Raw genomic sequence first — 21,802 nt, 5'->3', positions numbered from 1 at the left:
CAAAAGCTGCTAAATGTTATTTTATTTTATTTTTATTTTTATTTTTTTTAATCCTCACCCGAGGATACCTTCCCATTTTTTGTTCAGATAGAGTGGGAGGGAGAGAGAGGACCAGAGAGAGAGAAACTTCGATGCAAAAGGAACACATTGAGTGGCTGCCACCCGCACGACCAACCAGGGCCGGGGACAAACTGCAACCATGGTACGTGCCATTAGCGGGAACCGAACCCGGGTCTCTCTAGACTGCAGGCCGACGCTCTAACCGCTGAGCCAAACCGGCCAGGGCTAAATGTTATTTTAATAGATACCACTTTCTTTAATAGTCACTTGAATTTTAAGGGGTAACAGGCACTAAAAATTCATATAAACAATATAGCATACGTAAAGTCTCCATACTGTGTGAAATGAGAAGAGAATTTAAACTGAATAATTAAACCATTATTTTCCTAATTATATTAGAGGATAGAAAACACTAGTTATACTGTTTCAGAGACACATGACTTTTTTTTTTAAATCAATAAATATGTGAGCCAATCTAAAATATAAATTATTTGGGGAAATTTAGCTTTTATGCAAAGATGAAAAGATAACAGGTGATTTTGGTTTTTAAATTTTCTTTACTGTAGCTATACTATACTTTTTCCAAAGTTAAAAATGAAAGTCCAACACAAACATTTTCATGTACATATATTAACAGCTAACAAAGCAGGAGGTTGAGTCTGAGTTACTTTATAAAGTAAATATGATTATATAATTAACACATGTCCTACATGCCAAGCGTCGTCTGCCTTTATGCCGAACGAATGACGGCACTTAGATCCACATGCTGCATTCTAAGCAAACCCCAACCTGAAGGAATTGTTCTCAAACTCTGAATATAGATAATAGACGTATGTGAATCACAAGCAATATCCTAACTGTCCTCATCACAATACTTTAACCTTTAAGGAATAAAGATACCCAAACATGATGATAAAATATATCAAAGACCATAACACAAGAAAAGAACACTCTAGGCCCATATAATTATTCATATTGCTTTTCTACAGGGAACCACGCAAGAGCAAGGAATTGCTATACAGATAACATACTATCCCACAGATCACTCAAAAAATTCTTTAAAACATGCTGTTTAAGAGACGGTGCTGGGACAGAGAGACTGTGCATAATTACAGCCCAGCCCAGTGCCATGTTTAATGGCAAGTGCTGATCAGCCTTCTACTTGCTTAACAGGATGTCCTGTATAATCCCACAGATTCAAAAACCATATGTCAAAACATGTGCATACAGATAATATATTTCTTTTCTCTAAAGCTGTTACCAATCTGGATAAATGAGAAAGAGAAAGTTTAAATTGGCATCATTTCCACATTGCCTGAAGAATTTCCTTCAGTTTCATATAACTTCACCTTATACAATGATTCAGAATTCACCATCCCTACTTGGAAACATGAAAATTTCTCAGCCACACCAGACTGAATGAATCCAAGTATCTTAGGAAAAGGTCAGAAATCTACCTGATTAACAAGCATCACCAGGTGAGCCTTCAACACACTGAACTTGGAATAGCACTACCACAGATGCCGAGTCTGCCTTTAAACTGACCTTCTTCAATGAAAACCATTATTGATTTATTTAAAAAAAAAGGCTTTTTTCTCATTGGCCTTATGAGTTTACATTTGTTCTAAATTCTGAAGATTTTGTCATATAAAACACCATGCTAGGTTCTGTGATTGAAAATTCAGCAAAAAGTTTGATACAGCATTGAACCCATTAAATAAAATGAACCACCAAATAAAATAATGAAGTTCAAAGATCCACCATGCTTTCAGAAAATTACATCTCTCAACAGCAACACTGCAAAATAGGACAAAAGGAAAGGTTCGAAATTCTGAAGGAAATACTTTCTAAACCAGAATTATATGCCTAAACAAATCTCCATCCAACTGTGAAAAACATTTTCAGATAAGCAAGGACAAAAAGTCTTTACTTTTTAGAAGACTAATTAAAAGGAAAATGCAAAACAATTATACTCCAAAGAAAACAAAAGGTTGTACAAGAAAGAGTATGTGAGGAATACTTATGTGGTCACAACATACAAAGACTGATAGTTAAGGTAAATAAAAGTTGTGATATATTGGAAATACAAGGGAAAGAGAAGGGAAGGAAGACAACCACAAAATTAATAGTAGCAGTGTTAAGAGTGGTAAACATGCAGAAGCCACTGTCGGAGTTGAAAATTCCTGCAGCTGGGGAAACGTACATATGACTGTCCAATATTATTAGACAGCTATACACATTTACTTGACTTTAAAAATAGTAAAATTTAGCCCAGCTGGTGTGGCTGTGGTTGAGAGTTGACCCATGCACCAAGAGGTCACCGGTTCAATTCCTGGTTAGGGCACATGCCCAGGTTGTGGGCCCAATCCCCAGGAGGTGGGGGCATGCAGGAGGTGGCCAATTGATGTTCTCTCATCAATGTTTCTCTCTCTTTCTCTCCCTCCCTCCCTCCATCTAAAAACCAATAAAGAAATCACAGGCATTTCCACAATTGTGTAGAACATCAGTACTAGAGACAATATGCAATATGTACTATTATCTAGTCCATAGCTATTCTGCATTGTGGTTTTGGTTGGAGAAAAAAACATTTCAACCCATAGGGGATAAACTGATCATTTCAAAGGAAAGCATAGTATGAACACAACATTCCAAAAAAAGTATGCTGTAAACATGTAGACATTTTTAAAATAGTTTAATTGAATTTTTTTTCTCCCCACAGAGAGAGGAAGGGAGAGGGAGGGGTAAAAACACTGATGTGGGAGTAGAACATCAATGGGCTGCCTCCTGCACGCCCTCTACTGGGGATGGAGCCCCAAACCCAAGCATGCGCCCTTGATCGGGAATCAATCTAGAAACCTTTTGTTGCACAGGACAATGTCCCACAGAGCCACACTGGCCAGGGCATATAAACATGTACACTTTATTTTTTTATTTTTATTTTTTAATCCTCACCCGAGGACATTTTTCCATTCTTTATTCAGACAGAGTGGGAGGGGGAGAGAGGGAGAGAAACATCAATGTGAAAGGAACACATCGAGTGGCTGCACGACCCAACCAGGGCAGGGGACAAACTGCAACCGAAGTACATGCCCCCAGCGGGAACCAAACCCGGGTCTCTCTGGACCGCAGGCCAACGCTCTAACCACTGAACCAAACCTGCCAGGGCGAATCACGTAGACTTTACAATGCTGAATTGTGCCCTGGCTGACCTGGCTCGGTGGTTATAGCGCCGGCCTGCAGACTAAAGGGTTGCAGGTTCAATTCCTGGTCAAGGGCACAAACCCGGGTTGCAGGTTAGATCCTCACCTGTCATATGGAAGAAAATCAATGGATGTGTCTCTCTCCCATCTATGTTTCTCTCTCTCCCCCTCCTTCCCTTCCATTCTATCTAGAATTCAATGGAAAAATATCCTTGGGTGAAACAAATGCTAAATTGTGATATAATTTTTTCTCTAATTTGCCTATTAGCAACCCAATGAGCATAAGCATACTAAGTAATTAACGTCCTTACGTTAAATTCATTTCTTAACTAGCACTAAGTATAGTCACCAATAGCGCCCTTTAGGCTAATTCAAAACAGCAAGAAAACTGCAAAAATCTAACATCTTAAAATAAAAATATAAGCATAATGAAATGTGAAGAAGAAAACTGCATTTATAAGAATTTTTTTTAATTCAATTCCAAATAAGTTTCTTTAACATTAGTAGCCAACTGAAGAGAGACTACTAATTCACAGCAAGTTACATATATACTTAAAAGTTAGCATTTTTTCAATCAACTTAGGTCTTTTTTAAAAATTGTTTTCTCTGAAGATAATAAAAAATGTTACAACACATCATAAATTAACAAATTACAAATCCTTTCCGTTGAATCTCCCTGCATAGATCAATACAGAAATATGAAAAAAATACAAAATCCAGAAAGCATAATTAGGACATTTTCATCTATTTTATTTAGTACAATTTATTTTTTTCACATCCATACAATCACGCTTATGTGAAAGAATCCACATACAAGTTTATTACTTTTCACAGCAAAAGACTAAAATGAACCAAATATACATCAATTAAGTCATAAATACAGAGTGGGGCAAAAGTAGGCTTACAGTTGTGAGTACATGAAACAGTTTATTCTTTTTTTTTTAATTTTAAAAAACTTTTTTAAATATTATTTTTGTTACAGATGTTTCTCCTTTTTTACCCCATTGACACCCTCCTCCCCATTCCCCGCCTCATCTCCAGCTTTGTTTTCCATGTCCATCGGTTATGCGTACATGCATATAAGTTCGGTGATTTATCTCTTTCCTCCCTCCACCACACCCTCTTCTGAGGGTTGTCAGTCTGTACCCTACTTCCATGTTTCTAGGTCTACCCTGTTCCTCAGACTGTTATGTTTATTATATTCCACAAATACGTGAGTCGTGTGGTATTTGTCTTTTTCTGCTTGGCTTGTTTCACTTAGGATAATACTTTCCAGGTCCCTCTGTGCAATCTCAAAGGATAAGAGATCTTTCTTTCTTTCAGCTGCATAGTACTCCATTGTGTATATGTACCACTGCTTTTTTTATCCAGTCATCTACTGATGAACACTTGGGCTGATTCCAGATCTTAGCTATTGTAAATAGTGCTGCTATGAACATGGGGGTACATACATTCTTTCTGGCTGGTGTTTCAGGCTTCTCAAGGTATATTCCTAGAAGTGGGATCACTGGGTCAAATGGAAGTTCAATTTTTAATTTTTTGAGGTAACACAGTGGCTGCACCAGTCTGCATTCCCACCAGCAGTGTACTAGAGTCCCCTTGTCTCCGCACCCTTGCCCACACTTGTTCTTTGATGATTTGTTGATGGCGGCCATTCTGACAGGTGTGAGGTGATACCTCATTGAAAAAGTTTACTCTTGAAGACAGCAGTATAGGTAAACATAGTCCTCGCCTTCTCCCACAACCACATCAAAATTTCAACTAAACCACAGGACAACCAGCATTCTGAACTGCCTGACATCCAGCTGAATGGAAGTCTTACAACTATGAAATTAAAGAAGCCACATGGAGACTGGAAGGAGGGCACAGGCCCAGACACTCTGGTACCACATCCACATGTGACAGATAAAAATCAGGCAAGGTACCTCGACTAGAAAGGTCCTCCCTGAGAAGCAAGGGGTCCCCATCCCACACCAGGCCTCCCAGCTCGGGGTTCCAGTGCCAGGAAGAGAAGTCCCCATAACTTCTAGCTGTAAAATCCAGAGGGAATTGAGGCTGAGGGAGACTAAGGCCGCTGGGGTCCCAGGCAGTTCCTCTTAAAGGGCCAGCACGTGGACTTACCGGGACTCAATCCCTCTGGGCTCCAGTACAGAAGAGGCAGCTTGGAAGGCACCAGAGACAGACGGGGAAGAACTGAGTTGTTTGGCATCAGGGTGAGAGCTGGAGAGAGCTTCCTCCCAGACATTCGTGCTGGTGGAGGCTGTGGTTCCTTCGGTGCGCCCTTCCCCCACAGGGTAAGCACACGGGCGCCGCATCGGGGACTCCAGCGACCTGGCTCACACTGTTTGCTCTGCCCTGGTGATTCCCTGAGGTGCTGCCCCACCCAACTTTCAGACCCACCCAAGCTGTTTCCAGGGGCTTTACCATAAGATTGGCCTGTCTTGGCTCCTGCTTCAGATTTTTCTAAATTCTCTCAAACAAACAGCATCTGGTCTCAGCTAGCCCCATACCTCTCGTTAACTGGTCCCAGGCCTGGCACTAGAAACAGCCAGCCTTGGTTTACAGCTTGGCTTTGCCTGGACACCTCCAAGCCCAGCACAAGAAGCAGCCATCAGCAGATCACTTTATAGTTTATGCCTGGTGGCCCCAAGTAGAACACAGGCAGAGGCTGACCTTGCCCCAGAGCCAGCACACCCAGTGGACAGCTTCAGACCATGTCAAAGCACCAGCACCCAACCCCCTCCACACTGACACACTCAGGGAGTGGACTCAGTGGTACCAGAGCCCTGCTGAGGTACGTCTTGCTCTGCGTGGGGCCCTGCACAGCTGGTCCTCCAAGGCAGATAGGGGTCAGTGGGCAGTGGGCACAGCCAGTCCTTGCAGCTGATCAGCCTGAGTAAATCCCTCCCACTGACATGCCAGCAACAGTCAAAACTCAATTACAACAGAGCGTACAGGCCACACTGGGGGTACCTCAAATGCCCAGCTGAGGTGATCAGGAAGGCTGTGCCACTGGACCCTACAGGACGCCTGCTACAATAGGCCACCCTCCCAAGCCTAGGACACATGTAGCAGCTGCACCTAATACATAGAAACAGACACAGGGAACAGCCAAAATGAGAGACAAAGAAACATGTCCCAAATTAAAGAACAGAACAAAACTCCAGGAACAAAACTAAAGGAAATGGAGATATGCAATACAGGTACAGAGTTCACAACACTGGTTACAGGATGCTCAATGAACTTGGTGAGAATTTCAAGGAACTTAGTGACGAGAACATCAAGTAACTGGGGACGTCAAGAGCACAAAAAGGACCAGTCAGAGTGAAGGAGGCACTAACTGAAAGAATAATGTACAGAGAATCAATAGAGTAGGGAAAGCCAAGAAGCAAACCATTGATTTGGAAGAGAAGAAAAAAACACCCTGGCCAGTTTGGCTCAGCGGTTGGAGCGTCGGCCTGCGGTCCAGAGAGACCCGGGTTCGGTTCCCGCTAAGGGCACGTACCTCGGTTGCAGTTTGTCCCCGGCCCTGGTCGGTCATGCAGGTGGAAGCCACTTGATGTGTCCCTTTCATGTCGATGTTTCTCTCTCTCTCTCTCCCCCTCTCTTTCCCTCCCGCTCTATCTGAACGAAAATAGAGGGATGTCCTCGGGTGAAGAAAAAAAACAAACACACACAGACACACAAACACACAAAAACAGAAAAATCCATTATGATCCTGTTTCAGTTATCCATTGCCCAGTGACAAATTACCCCAAAAATTAGTGACACAAAACAACTACTTTACTTTGCTCACAGGTTCAGGGGTAAGGAATTCAGACAGGACGCAGCACAGAAGTCTTGTCGTGCCCCAACAGGAACTCAAATGGCAGAGGCGGGATCAGCTGGTGGCTCTTTCAGCCACATCTGGCCCCTGGGATGAGCCAGGACTGTCAACCATACAACCTACACATGGTCTTTATATGTGGCTCAGTCTGCTCAAAGGATGGAGGCTGAATTCCAAGCAGGAATAACCTGAGAGCAAACACCCCAAACACCAGAAGAAAGCGGCATGGCCTTTCATGACCTGGCCCTGGAACACACACAGCATTACTTCCGCCACAGTATATTGGGCCCAACCCACCCACATTCAAGAAAGTAAGACATGGCCAAGTCATCAAACCTAACCGCTAATATCAGACACACACAATCACACGCCCCCTATCACAAAGCACTAAGAACACATTACTCCTGTGGCATCCCTACAAAAACATAACCTGAATCTATCCTGAAGAAATATTAGACAAACACAATTTGAGTCATATTCTACCAAATAACTGGCCTGTTCTTCAAAAATGTTAAGGTCAAAAAACACAGAGACTGCCCTGGCTAGGTGGCTCAGTTGGCTGGAGCGTTGTTCCACACACCAAAAGGCTGCGGGTTCCAACCCCAGATGGGGCGCATAAGGGAGGCAGCCAATCGGTTTCTGACATAGACGGCTTTCTCTGTCTCTGTCTCTCTTTCTCTCTCTCTCTAAAACCAGCAACATATCCTCTGGTGACAATTAAAAACACACACACACACACACACAAAAAGACTGAGGAACTGGTTTCATATAATGGAGACCGGACAAAATGCAATGTGTGCCTAGATTTTATGCTAGACTAACAAAAAATACATATAATTATGAAGAACACAATTGAGACATGAAATCTGAGTAAGGACTATGAATGAGATAATAGTTTTGTATAAATATTAGGTTTCCTGACTTGTTTCCTACACTGTAGTTATGTAAAAGGATTTCCTCACATTTAGGGAGAACACACTGAAATTTCCAACTTATTTTTAAATTGTTCAAGAAAAAATATACATATATATTTATGTATAAATACAATGACAAAGTCAACAGGGCAAAATGTTATTTGTTAAATCTGGGTATAGGGTCATGGGAGTTCCTTATACATTCTTGGCACTCCTTATAAGTTTGAGTAAGGCCATGTTTTAGAACTACATACTGAGCCCTCGACGGTATGGCTCAGTTGGTTAGGCATCATCCCGTGCACCCAGAGATTGTGGGTACGATTCTCTGTCAGGGCACATGCTGGGATTGTGGGCCCGATCCCCAGTGGGGGGGCATGCAAGTGGCATCCAATCAATGTTCTCTCTCATTGATGTTTATATCTCTCCTTCTCTCTCTAACATCAATTAAAAAAAAGAAATTTTGTTATGGATGAGAAAGGTGAAAGGGATTGAGAAATATAACTGTTATTTATAAAAACAAGTCATATGGATGTAAAATACAGCACAGTCAAACACATTGTGATAACAATGTGTGGTGTCAGATGGGTATTAGATTTATTGGGGTGACCGCTTCCTTAGGTATATAAATGTCTAATCTCTATGTTATACACTTGAAACTAACATAATATTGTGTATCAACTGTAATTAAAAATAATTTAATAAATAAATAAGTAAAATGCTAAAAGAGAAAAAAAGAAAAAAGTGTTTTTCCCTGGCCATTTTGGCTCAGTGGTTAGAGCGTTGGCCAGCAGACAATGAGTCTCGGGTTCAATTCTGGTCAAGGGCAAGTACCTCGGTTTCGGTTCATCCACAGCCCTGGTTGGGGTCATGCGGGAGGCAACCAGTAGATATGTCTCTCTCACATTGGATGTTTCTCTCTCTCTTCCTCCCTCCCTTCCACTCTATCTAAAAATCAATGGGACAATATCTTCGGGTGAGGATTTAAAAAAACACAAAACAAAAAACTAAGGCTCAGGAAAATTAAGTGGCATCCACACCCAGAATTTCAATTTGGAAATCTTTCTACTACATGACACTCTCTCCATTAGTCCTCCCATAATCCTCTTTATAAAGCATGAACTATTCAGGCAATTTTATTTGTTCTCCCCATGTTAAGTTTTAGTCAATACCAACAAAAACATAAAAGGATACCTCTAACTCCAACTTACTAAGACATATCAATAAATAATTAATAAAAACAGGTTAATGTAAACAGAAGTAATCCACCCAAAGAAATGCTCTATAATTACTGAGGAGGTAGAAAAACCAACTGACATTCTTAAAATTTTTTTTCTTTATTGATAATTTTTTAGAGGGAGAGAGAAACATCTACATGAGAGGGAAACAGGATCAGCTGCCTCCTGCAAGCCCCCTACTGAGAATAGATCTGGCAGCCTTTGGGTAAAGGGGAGGATGCCCACCTACCAGAACCGCACCAGCCAGGGCTAGTATGTCATTTTAAAAAGCAATTATTTTGGCTGCTCTGTGGAGTAGCCCATTCTCTATCTCACTGCTTCACTAATAAACTCACTTTCACTTAAAAGGGGGGAAAAAAAACACCCTGGCCAGTTTGGCTCAGCAGTTAGAGCATCAGTCTGAGGTCCAGAGAGACCTGGGTTCGGTTCCTGCTAAGGGCATGTACCTCAATTGCAGTTTGTCCCCAGCCCTGGTTGGGTCGTGCAGGTGGTAGCCACTCAATGTGTCCCTTTCACATCGATGCTTCTCTCTCTCTCTCTCTTCCTCTCCTTCCCGCTGTATATGGAAAATATCCTCAGGTGAGGATAAAAAAAGCAATACTTTTGGCCTCATACATGAGGAACAAACATGAATACCCTAATCTGTCGATATATAATTTGTAAATGTTATACAACAACCCATATCATAATGAATATTTTGTATACAAAAATAGAAATTTAAAAACACTATGAACTATATAGCAGGATATATAGTAGGAATTTAACTTATGAGACAACCACCTGCCTGTTTAAATTGGCAACACAGTGGAAAAATAATTCTCAAGCCAACAGAAGAGAACAAACCTGCGCACACAACAGCCCCCTTCCCCATCAGCACAGCCCTTCTAGAGCTTCAGGATCCCGAGACCCGTCACAGATCACAGTGTCCAACTGCAAAGTGCTTTCAGAATAAAGTGCATATAGAGTCCATACAGGCCTTCATTCTCAAATTTTAAATCACTTTTTAATCATTATGTTTGTTGTTTAAAAAACAAAGGTGTTAAAATATGTTAAAACTATTGATTGAACAAAAAGAAAACCACAATGCAGATTAAACTATAAACAAGTGGTCAGACGTATATCACCTATATTTAAATTTTAAACATTTTTTAAGTATTAGTACTCAGAGTTGTTATTTATAGGAATGACTATCTAAATATCACTTTGCATTTCTTTTTCTAGCAATTTTTAATACAAGCCTAACACTGTAAACACATAATAAATATTCAGATTTTTTAAAGATATAAACATTACCCAGTTATTTAGAGAGGGGGGGGAAAAGTCCTCCAAGAAAATACTAGTGAAGTATAAACTTTCTCCTATGTGTACACTCAAACCATCATCAAAAATGAGAGATGGCAAAACTTTGGCCTGATTGTCTGCTAAAGCCTACTTGCAAAGGTTTCTATTTCAACATTTTGACTAATTAAGAAACATATAATGCAACCTAAAAAATACACTAAAACCAAGCACCAGCTAGGGAGGAGGGTGTCAATGGGGGAAAAAAAGAGAAACATCTGTAACAAAAATAAATAAACAAACAAACAAATAAATAAAACAAAGCAAAACTAAGCACCACCCAAAAAATTACTACCATCTAAACTAAGAGGAAGACAGTGAAAAAGCAAAAAGCTATAGGTAACACAAAATGTCATTTTTCCTCACATGGTAGAAAACAAAAGACTTAAACATTTTCTTATTAATCCAAGAAAAAAACAACTCACTAGCATGCTTGTCTGCAAGCATTATAAGTGTGTTGGAAACATCTCGTCGTCTATAAAAGCACACTACTTCTGCTTCCGCGTTGCCAGTTGCAGTCTAAGAAACAAGAAAATAAAAGATATCTGTACTGAATATTAGATTCAAACAGTTTATGAAACAAAACTAGATAGAGCACAGTTACAATCTCTCTCTCATTTACACTGCATTAATCACAACTGCAGGATAATCAGAGAGCTAAAATACCCAAATAAGGATAAGCAACATTTGTTCAGGTTCCAAGTGAAACTAAAATGTCAAACATAAAATAACTTAGTGGCATCAATTAAACTAGAATGATCAGACCGTTTTAATGAACAAAGTCAGAGATAGTTAAATCTGATTAGCCTTAGGAAACTAATCACAAAAACTTCAGCAGCCACAACGGAACTTACTTAAGACAGTTAAACATCCTCCAAAACCATCCCAGAAGCACAGGCTGAGAGTAAAACCACCAGCCCTCTCCTGAACCACCCCCACGTGGGACTGATGAAGCTCTGTAGGTACAGGGCAGCCGTCACGCAGGATGGACCAGGTGAGTTACTTGGAAAAGCATTCTCCAGCCCAAGGGAGTATATGAATCCATGATAGTCAATAATCTTAGTAGTACTTACTTTACCTTCCCATATGAAAGTATTAAAAACCTTGAGTTATGAACACTGAAACTCTCATTTCTTTCTGACTACAGTCTAGAATACAATCAATATTGTTAGGTTGTAATTTACTGCAGCTGGGGCCCAGGCTCCACTTCTGTTATGAATTCTGAGAGCTTTTGAGAAGGTCAATCATTCATTACAAAGTTCCTTATAAAAATATATAGAGCCCTGGCCAGTTTGGCTCAGCGGTTGAGCATCGGCCTGCAGACCAGAGAGTCCCAGGTTCAGTTCCCACTAGGGGCACGTACCACCAAAAATAAATAAATAGAGAGAGAGAGAGAGAGAGAACAATAAAAAGCTACTGTGATTTCCAATTTCAAACACATTTAAAAACAAATTTTCAGAATTTCTCTAGGCTTACAGATATAATCAAACTATAAAGAAATAAGAATATATATGTGCTACTTACTGTAAATTTGTCAATTTTATGAAATTCAGCAGCCCTTTTAGAGTGAAAAATAGTCTTATAGAAATACTGCCCCTTAAAATTGAAATCATACTAAATTCTAACCAAAGTGCTTCTATATTTCACAATATTGTGATCAAATACATCCTCTAGAAGTAATGATCCAGCAATCTGCTAAAAGAACAAGCCAATATTTACATATAAGAACAATCTATCAATGACTTCAATTATAAGCTCTTTATTTTTGTCTTCTTTTTTATTTTTCTTCTTAATCTTTACCTGAGAATATTTCTTCATTTTATCTTCAAACGGGGGGTGGGGGGGCACCCATTCGAGAAAGACATCAATTGGTTGCCTCCCACAGGACCCCAACCAGGGCCAGAAACCAAACCTCAACCGAGGTATGTGCCCCTGACCAGAATCAAACCCACGACTCTTTGATCCACAGGCCGACGCTCAAACCACTGACCCAGACCAGCCAGAGCCATTTTTGTCTTCTTGATGACACAAAAGTATGTTAAAAACCCAAAACAAAAGTTTCAAGGAATATTTTTTTCTGCCTCACTAGTGAGTTTCTTCCATAGAAACTAATTAAATTCTTATTAACCTGCTTGGGTTGGAAGGCATAGTTCAAAATAAATATTCTCTTCTGAACTATGTACACACTTTGCTATTAACTAGTTTACAATTACAGTATTCCTCTGCAATACACACAAACACACACACAAAACCTCAAGCATCTCTCTAAAGCTGACCTACAAAAATTACGGTCCAAGGCCCAGTCCATGCTGTTATATACTACGTGATAAAATGAGTACAGGATTGAGAGTAACTGTGTTATAACATTTGAGAGTTAATTTTATAGCTACTGAACTTTACAATGAAAAATGGAGGCTTATACTTTTACAAACCTATTTTAAATTTAATTTTTCTACCTTTCTATATTTTACTTAAAGCATTATGAGACAGTGAAAACTCTTTACCACAAATAATTTGAAAAGCACTGCTCTAAGACCTAAGGTAAATATTTGATATATATAAAGTCTGGAGATATCTATATTTTTTGGTTATTCACCAAATTTTACAGAGAGAGAGAGAGAGAAATATCAATTTGTAGTTCCACTCATTTATGCATTCATTGGTTGATTCTTGTATGTGTCTTGATCAAGGATGGAACCTGCAACTTTGGCGTATCGGGAATGATGCTCTAACCAGCTGAGCTAATGGGCCAGGGCTCACCACATTTTTTTGAGCCTGTACTAGGTGCCCAAGCACTGAGCTAAGCACTGCAGATTCATGGTGCCTGCCCTCACTAAGCCTCCACTCCAGCAAGGATCCTGGTCACATGTTATCTCCTCTCCAAACTTTCCAAAACCCAGTTACAATCTGTCCCTCACCTAATGAGAACCCTTCGGCAGTTCTCCACAAGTAACACATAAGGTAAAACACCCCTGAGAATGCTCCCAGCCCTCTTTCCCTTCGCTTCCTGTCCCTCCAGACTCCCTCTCTCACTCACGGAGGCCTGCTGGGGAAAGGACGGGAAAGCCTAGTGCAGGAAACGGGGGAGAGGGACCTCAACACGTGACGCCTGGAGGACTGAGTTGTCTAAGGAAAAAGAAAAAACCCTGAGCAAACACCCACAGGTGGGAAAAGTGGGGACATGTGTAAATAAGAACCACGATGAACATCGATTTCTTTCCTGGATTTTGTTTTCCATTTAGGTTGCAGCATCTTAAATCTCTATTCTGTCAAACACATCTAGCAATTAAGAGGCTTTCTTAAGCTCTAAAACCATTTAAGTCAATCTCATACTCATGTCTGTTTTGTTTTGTTTTTCAATGTTTTATTTGTTTGTTTGTTGGTAATCCTCACCAGAGGACATTTTTCTTTTTTATTATCCTCACTCGAAGACATTTTTGCATTTATCTTCAGATAGAGTCGGAAGAAAAGAGGAAGGAAGAGAGAGAGAAACATCAATGTGAGAGAGACACATTGAGTGGTTGCCACCCACACAACCCCAACTGGGACTGGGGATGAACCACAACCCAGGTACATGCCCTTGACCAGAATCGAACCCATGACTCATTGGTCCGCAGGTTGATGCTCCAACTGCTGAGCCAATTTGGCCAGGGCTTTTTTAAATGTTTTTTATTTTTTAAATTGATTTTTGAGAGAGGAAAGGAGACAGAGAGAGAAACATCCATCAGCTGCCTACTGGGGATTAAGCCCGAAATCTGAGCATGTGCCCTGACCAGGAATCGAACAAGGACCCCTCAGTCCATGGAACGACATTCAATCCAATTAGCCACACCGGCTTGGCTCATGTCTGTTTCTGTCCCATACTTACAAAGTACATTTTTAAAAAAAAGTAAATAAAAACACTTTCCAGTTAAGAAAGTCCACGGTTTACCCAAAGTAAAGTACAAGTGGAAAGACACTTTCCTTCCCAAATTTCTTCCCTTAGTCCCAAAAGATTCCAAATGACAGGATGCGTATTAACTTGAGTCCCATAAAAGGACTTTGGGCCCTGGCCAGTTTGGCTCAGTGGTTAGAGCATCAGAGATTAGAGACCCGGGTTCCATTCCATCTAAGGGCATGTACCTCGGTTGTAGTTTGTCCCTGGCCCCAGCTGAAGGTGTGTGGGTTGCAACCACTAGATGTGTCTCTCTCACATCGATGTTTCTCTCTCTGTCTCTCTTCCTCCCTTTCTCCTTCCTTCCCACTCTATCTGAAGATAAATGCAAAAATGTCCTTGGGTGAGGATAAAAAGAAAAAAAAGGTCTTTGAAGGAATCTCCTGAAATTATGTGCATACATATGAGATTGGTGGGGGAGGGTGGTCATCAGATGCTTAAACATGTTAGTGATGCCCGACTGGTGTGGCTCAACGGTGACCCATGCACTCGCCGGTTCAGTTCCCGGTCAGGGCACATGCTCAGGTTGTGGGCCAAATCCCCAGTGGGGGACATGCAGGAGGCAGTCAATTGATGTTCTTTCTCATTGAGGTTTCTATCTCTCTCTTCCTCTCCATTCCTCTCTCTCTAAAATCAATAAAGAAGAAAAATTAAAATAAATTTTAAAAAATTAGTCCTGGCTGGGTTTCTCAGCGGTTAAAGCGTTGGCCCGCGGACCCGGGTTTGGTTCCCACTAAGGACATGTATCTCAGTTGCAGTTTTTCCAGCCCTGGTTGGGGTCGTGTGGGTGGCAACCAGTCAAGGTGTCTTCTCACATCAATGTTTCTCTCTTTCCTCCTCCCACCCTCCCTTCCACTCCCTCTAAAAAAAAAAAAATCAATAGAAAAAATGTCCTGGGGCTCACTCTCCTTCCAGGAGCATGGTCACGCTTTCTCCTGTCCCTTCTTTCCCCGCAGGCATGCACCCCCTAACTCTAAGGGACCCCACAAGATCGCAACCAAGACAGCAACGGGCAGCAGCAATTCACCCCAGACAAACCCCCTGAATCTGTCCCCAAAGCCCCCTTTTCTCTGACTTCTTAATGAGCCAAAGCAGCCCAGCCTAGGCTCATGGGTCATGTGGGAGGCAACCAGTTGATGTGTCTCTCTCACATGGATATTTCTCTCTCCCTCTCTCTCTCCCTACAACTCTGTCTGTCTGAAGATAAATGGGGAAAAAATATCCTTAGGTGAGAATAAAAAAATAAGACATCATTTTCACATCCCGTCAGAAATAAAAGGCCCTACGTAAACATTTAGTACTTAACTAGCCAATCTCAGTTCTTGTTTACCAATACTCCATCCAGTCCAACTGCCATTCTTGAAATGACAGAGAGTCTCGTTCCTCACAGTTCAGTCATCCCTAGCCCCCAAAGACAGTTATTACATGAATGACTCTTTGTTGAAAGCAGAGGGCAGGGAGAAGGCGAGGACTGGGGTGAGGGGTACTTCTGAAGTGAATGGTAATATAAGGGAGTGTGACATGATCCAGGTTCAAGCTGAGTGTGTAACCCAGTCATTTAACCACCGTGTGCCTCACAACTACAATTCATAATGCATCATGCTGTAGTGTTTATATATTTAGCTCAGCTGCGATTTCCTTCATGTGGAATTATTTGGCCAATGTCTATCTCCATTCTTTCATTTTTGTTCACCCCAAAATTCCTCAAAGTGCACATCTGAAAGTGCCTGGCAAGTAGCAGGTTCTCCAAAATAGCTATAAAACAAATGAATTAAAATACTCTGTAAACAGTAAAACTATGTACAAGTACTAAGAGCAGGCATTTGAGAAATCCATTAATTCAACAAATATTTACTAAATGTCATAACTCTGGGCCAGCCACTATTCTAAGACACTTGGGATGCATTAGTGAACAGAGAAATTCATGACACACCTCTAGCTTACATTCTAGTTTGGGGAAACAGGCAATGAAAATAAACACAATAATTGAGTATATTCAAAGGAGATAAAAGATATGGAGCAAAGAGCAAGGTCCAAGAGAATGGTGACAGCTAACTGGTCCTAAGGTGGGACCTGTGAGAAACAGCCCGTCTACCGTGCTGGGAGCCAAGTGGTGGAGGTGAAGAGCAGCAACGGTGGGTCCAAGAGGGGCAGTTCCCACCCAAAGTCTGATCCAATCCTGAAGCCAATGTCTCGATTTGACAGTGTCAAAAATATTACGGAAGTTTTAAAAATGCAAGGCCCCTGCCCACCTGTTGTGGTTAGGTGGATTGAGCATCACCCCATAGACTAGAAGGTCTTGGTCCGATTCCCAGTTGGGGCACATGCCTGGGTTGTAGGTTCTATCCCCAGTGGGGGGTTTGCAGGGGGCAACCTATCGATGGTTTTCACATGATGTTTCTATCTCTTTCTCCCTTCCTCTCTCTTTAAAAAATCAATAAAAACATATATATGTTTTTAGTTTTGTGTTTTTTTATCCTCCCCCAAGGACATTTTTCCATTTTTTGTTCAGATAGAGTGGGAGGGGGAGAGAGAGAGAGAGAGAAACATCAACGTGAAAGGGATACATCGAGTGGCTGCCACCTGCATGACCCAACCAGGGCTGGGGACAAATTGCAACCAAGATATGCGCCCCTACCAGGAACCAAACATGGGTCTTTCTGGACTGCCGGCTGATGCTCTAACTGCTGAGCCAAACTGGCCTGGGCCATATATATGTTTTTAAAATGCAAGGCCAGCCCTGGCTGGTTTGGCTCAGCGGTTAGAGCATCAGCCTGCAGACCAAAGAGTTGTGGGTTCCATTCCGGTCAAGGGCACATACTCGGTTGTGGCTTGTCCCCAGCCATGGTTGGAGTCATGTGGGAGGGAGCCAGTCGATGTGTCTGTCCCTCTCATGTCAATGTGTCCCTCTCACATTGATGTGTCCCTTTCATGTCCATGTTTCTCTCTCTACCCCTCTCTCTCCCCCTCCCTCCCACTCTATCTGAAGATAAACAAAAATATCCTTGGGTGAAGATTAAAAATGATGAGAATGTGAATGAATGAATGAATGAAAACTGCAAGGCCCTGCTGTAATCCCAGAAGGAAACCAAGATCTCAAGCTTCCTAAGCCAGCAGTGTCCTTGACCAGACCTGGTTTCCTGGGACTCAGAACTGGACCAGTCTCCAGATGGTATTTTGGGGGAAAGCTATGAACAAGACAGCCCCACAACAATTTAACACTATGAATTGTCATAAGCTACACAAATAACCTTCAAAGTGGTTTGGAGGAAACCAAAGCATCATTAGAAATCTACGGTTTGTGTAGTTTATGACTCTTTCCGTGTGCCTCCTCTGTAAAAGCTCATCCACTACAAACAGTCATACTGCTGATGTCCTTGGACACCTGTGATCACGGACAAACCTTAATGTAAAAGTTTTATTTATTTGAGCCTAAGGTACAAAGCCACTTTATATTACACTAATTAGCCTAGGGCAGAATTTTACAAATTCCCTTCAACACTGTATTTCCTAGCTTCCTCCTTCTAAAGCAGGAAAAAAAAAAAATTAATTCACTGAAAAGGGAGAAATACAAATTATGACTCTATACATTTTTTTTTATCCTCACTCGGGGACTTTTTTTTTTTTTCATTTATCTTCAGATAGAGAGGGAGGGAGAGAGAGAGAGAGAAACATCAATGTGAGAGACACGTGGAGTGGCTGCCTCCCACCCAACAGGGACCAGGGACAAACTGCAAGCAAGGTACATGCTCTTACGGGAACCGAGCCTGGGACTCTAGTCTGCGGGCCAACTCTCTAAGAACTGAGCCAAACCGGCCAGGGCCAAATTATGACTCTAAATATAAAAAAGGACTGAGTTATAGGAATGACCTGCTCTGAAAAGCTCTAAGCAATCTAAAGAAACCTGCAGATGTTAAATACTCAACAACATTTACTATCAGAGGTAATTATAAAAAGGAAAAGAGTATTTACAATCCTGCATAATTCTCTAATCTAAAATCTTTATTTCCGAGACTGAAGGTAAAAATCACCTCTTATGGCCTTTACCCAATTATCTTCAATGGACAACAATTATTTTTTAATACTAGAATCAAGGACATGCAAGTGTATACCTTGTTGAGTTCTTCTATCCACCTGATTAGGTAGGGGTTGGAGGAATTCTTAAAGTAGACATAATCTGTAATAAAAGAAAGTAAAGAGCTTAGTCTTTTCAACATAAAGTTCACATTTGTGGATCTGTGACTTTGTGTGTTAGGCAATTCGCATTCAAAATGAAGCATGTAATTCATTCCCGGTTAAAAGCAAACTTCCTAATGCAACCTTAATATATTCTCTCATGTGCCTACTATTCACAGACCCCTATTTCCCTGGCATTTTCATTTCAATTCATTTTTTATCAAGTTCTCCTGGCCTCCTGTTCCACACATGTCATTTCTTTAATAACAAACAAAGACACCTCTTGTCATCATTGAGTAGTCAGGGCTGACTAAACATGTGTCTTTCATACTATAACTGCTTCCACATCTTTCCCCTCCAATTCAATTTGCCCTGAAGTATGCTTCTGATAAAACTATTGACCTAAGACAAATTCAGGTCATCTTGAAAGCTTGGCAGCTCAAAGTACATTTCAATCATCAACTTAAAAAACAAAAACCACCAGGTGAGTGGAGCAGGTAAGAGGAAACACATGGAAAAACCTGTCCGCAGCTCCATCTAGACTGGAAGATGAGGGGAAGTGGGACGGGGTGGGGGTCACAGTCACTTCCTGGGAGACACTGCTCTCCCAGGTGGTATCAGTCTTTTTAAAATATATTTTACCATATGTAATCCAGATCCATTTAAGATCCTGTTATTTTTTAAATCGCTGCAGGCTTTTACCGAAAAGGATACAAATGTTCAAGTGTGGCTTTTCCTCTCGAACAGGCTCACTGGAAACTTCCCACTGTGTGTTCATCTGAGAGGCTGGGCTGCACTGTTACTGTCTAGCTTAGTAGCTCTCTCCTGCGTCTCTCCTGCAAAGTGGCCTCATTTAGACAGTCCGCTCCCAGCACCATCCATCAGGAGCTGGCTGATGAGCCCAGAAGCAGAAGCTAGTCTCCCACACAAACAGGCCACTCCTCTGAACTGTTACTTTACGGAAAGAGGGAGGAGGGCGTCTGAGTAGGGGGAGGTTGTTTGCCCTTCTCTCTCCTGCAGGCTGGGAAAGAGACGGACAGGGGAGCAAACGTCCAGGCCGAGCTCACCTCCCCACCTCTGGCCGCGGGGCCCCGGCCCCACTAAGCCCCATTCTTGGGGGGCAGGACAAGAAACGGAAGGGGTGTGAGGAAGGAGAGGTGCTGGGCCCTGCCCCCGCAAACAGGCCTTTCTGGCTGGCCCCCGGACCCCCACCTCCCACTCCCACGGAAGAGCAGAAGATGGGGTGGATGCACACCCCCCCTTCCTCTCCAAGCCCCTCTGCCTAGAAGCCACGCGAAGAAAGACCACCCTATTAGGGGGCTCCACGGCCCCTACCCCGTGGGAGTCTCATGGAGGGGCTCCGGCAATTCGCACCCCCAGGTGCAGGCCTGGCCCTGAACCCCAGCGGCTGTGCAGTGGCCTCGCGGGGCGGGTGGGGGGGTTCCCCGGACCCCTGTGCCCCCGGCCGCCCCGCCCGCCGCCCCTCAGCCCGGGCCTGGCTTCCAGCGGTTACGGTGAGCTCGCCCCGACCCCCCAGCCCGCAGCCCGCTCCCAAACGGCCGGGCCTGTGGCCTCCACGTCCGCCCGCGGAGCCCGAGCCGAGCCCCTGCCGCCTTAGCTGCCTTCTGGCCACTGGGGCAGGGGAAGGAGGGACCGAGGGGAAGAGAAATGCAGGGGAGGGGAAGAGAAAGGGAGGGGACTCCGAGGGTGGGGGCCGGTGCCCACCCCCAGCCCCGGGCTAGCGAGGCCCAAGAGGCCGGGCCGAGGAGGTCGGAGCTCAGCCGCCGCAGGGATTGGGGGAGGGGCCGGTTGGGGCCTTTGCTGCAAGGGGAGGCTCCTGGGACAAGGGTACTGAACTGGGGGAGGCCTGCACGCGCAAGTGTGGACCAGGGGGCATTAGGGATTTGGGGCGGGGGCAAGGGGTCAGCCTCTACGGAGCCCCTATCACCCTACCCAGGGCACCCTGCCACCTGCTCACCCTGAGACAGGTCTGTGGCCCCTGGGACAGGTCTATGGCTATGTGACCTCCAACAGGTAGGTAGGTACCTGCTCAATGCAAACACTCGGCTGCCTCCACCTGGCTGGTGTCCTTGTCCCTTGCTCCACACTCACAGAGTCTAGGTCAGACCTTTCTATGTGGCCCTGAGTCTCTCCACCAGGTCAGAGCAACTCTGAAGCCAGAATTTGAACATTCCGTGATCTTGGTGGTCCTATTTCTTCCCACCCTTTTCCACCTACACATGCACCCTCGCACACACCTCGAGGCCCCTCAGATGTGGGCTGGAATGGGGACTGCTTGCCTGTCACAGTGACTCCCTCCAGGAGTAGCTCTGAGGCAAAGCCTTCAAGGTTCAAGACGACTTTTCTGTCCAGAACAACCGCAGCAGAGGGCAGGCCCGAGACTTGAGGGAGGGGGTGACTCCAGCCAGTGGCAGGTTGCTGGGCTCAGATGCATTATTCATGATGCTGGTGTCAGCCTGGCTCCCGGGCACCAGGGGGAATGGAACAGGCACTCTTGGGCCTGTGCTGATTAAACTAAATATTTAAACAGGACTCAGCAATAGAGGCAAAATCCGTTTTTCTTCAGTAGGGCAGAGAGGGCCACAAATGACTTCAAGGCTGGGACATAGTAAACACCATGCAGATCATAAGGAAAGGCTGGGAGCCTTGGTCTATGGCTCCTCACTGTTGGCTCCCACCCGCTCCCTCTCTGGAGCAGATCTAAAAGGTTTGCAGGGGACCTGGAAGTCAGAATAGGGAGGGGTGTTGGGGAAACAGAGGAATGGTCTTTGCCACTGTGGGAATGAGATCAGGAGTCACCAGAACAAAATCAGGTTGGATTCGAGTCTCTGGTTGTTTTTTCTTTCTCCAGTGGCCTCCATTTCTTTGTCTCACGAGATCTGTTTTATTGCATTTGCCACATTATCACACCTACCTTCAGGTAGAAGGAGGGTGGTGGGATGTTGGGCAACTCTAAACCAACACTCTTGTCTTGATTCCTCTTATCCCACCTGAGCCAGGTCTCAATCAGGAAAACAATCTCCACCCACTGCACACAAACTCAGAGGAGTCCCTACAAGAAAGGACACAGAGGAGTCTGGCCCTTTATTTATAGAGTC

At 43.2% G+C, this 21,802-nt stretch overlaps 1 protein-coding gene across 1 annotated transcript in view; it reads left to right on the top strand.

Moving 5' to 3' along the window:
- LOC118630577 (ral guanine nucleotide dissociation stimulator-like) overlaps positions 1-21,802 on the top strand; it is a 104,210-nt gene that overhangs the window by 7,252 nt on the left and 75,156 nt on the right. The gene's annotated exons all lie outside the window — the stretch shown is intronic.

This window comes from Molossus molossus, unplaced genomic scaffold (assembly GCF_014108415.1).
Source record: "Molossus molossus isolate mMolMol1 unplaced genomic scaffold, mMolMol1.p scaffold_m16_p_15, whole genome shotgun sequence".
NCBI classification, from domain to species: domain Eukaryota; kingdom Metazoa; phylum Chordata; class Mammalia; order Chiroptera; family Molossidae; genus Molossus; species Molossus molossus.
This window is presented reverse-complemented; position numbering and strand designations above follow the sequence as displayed.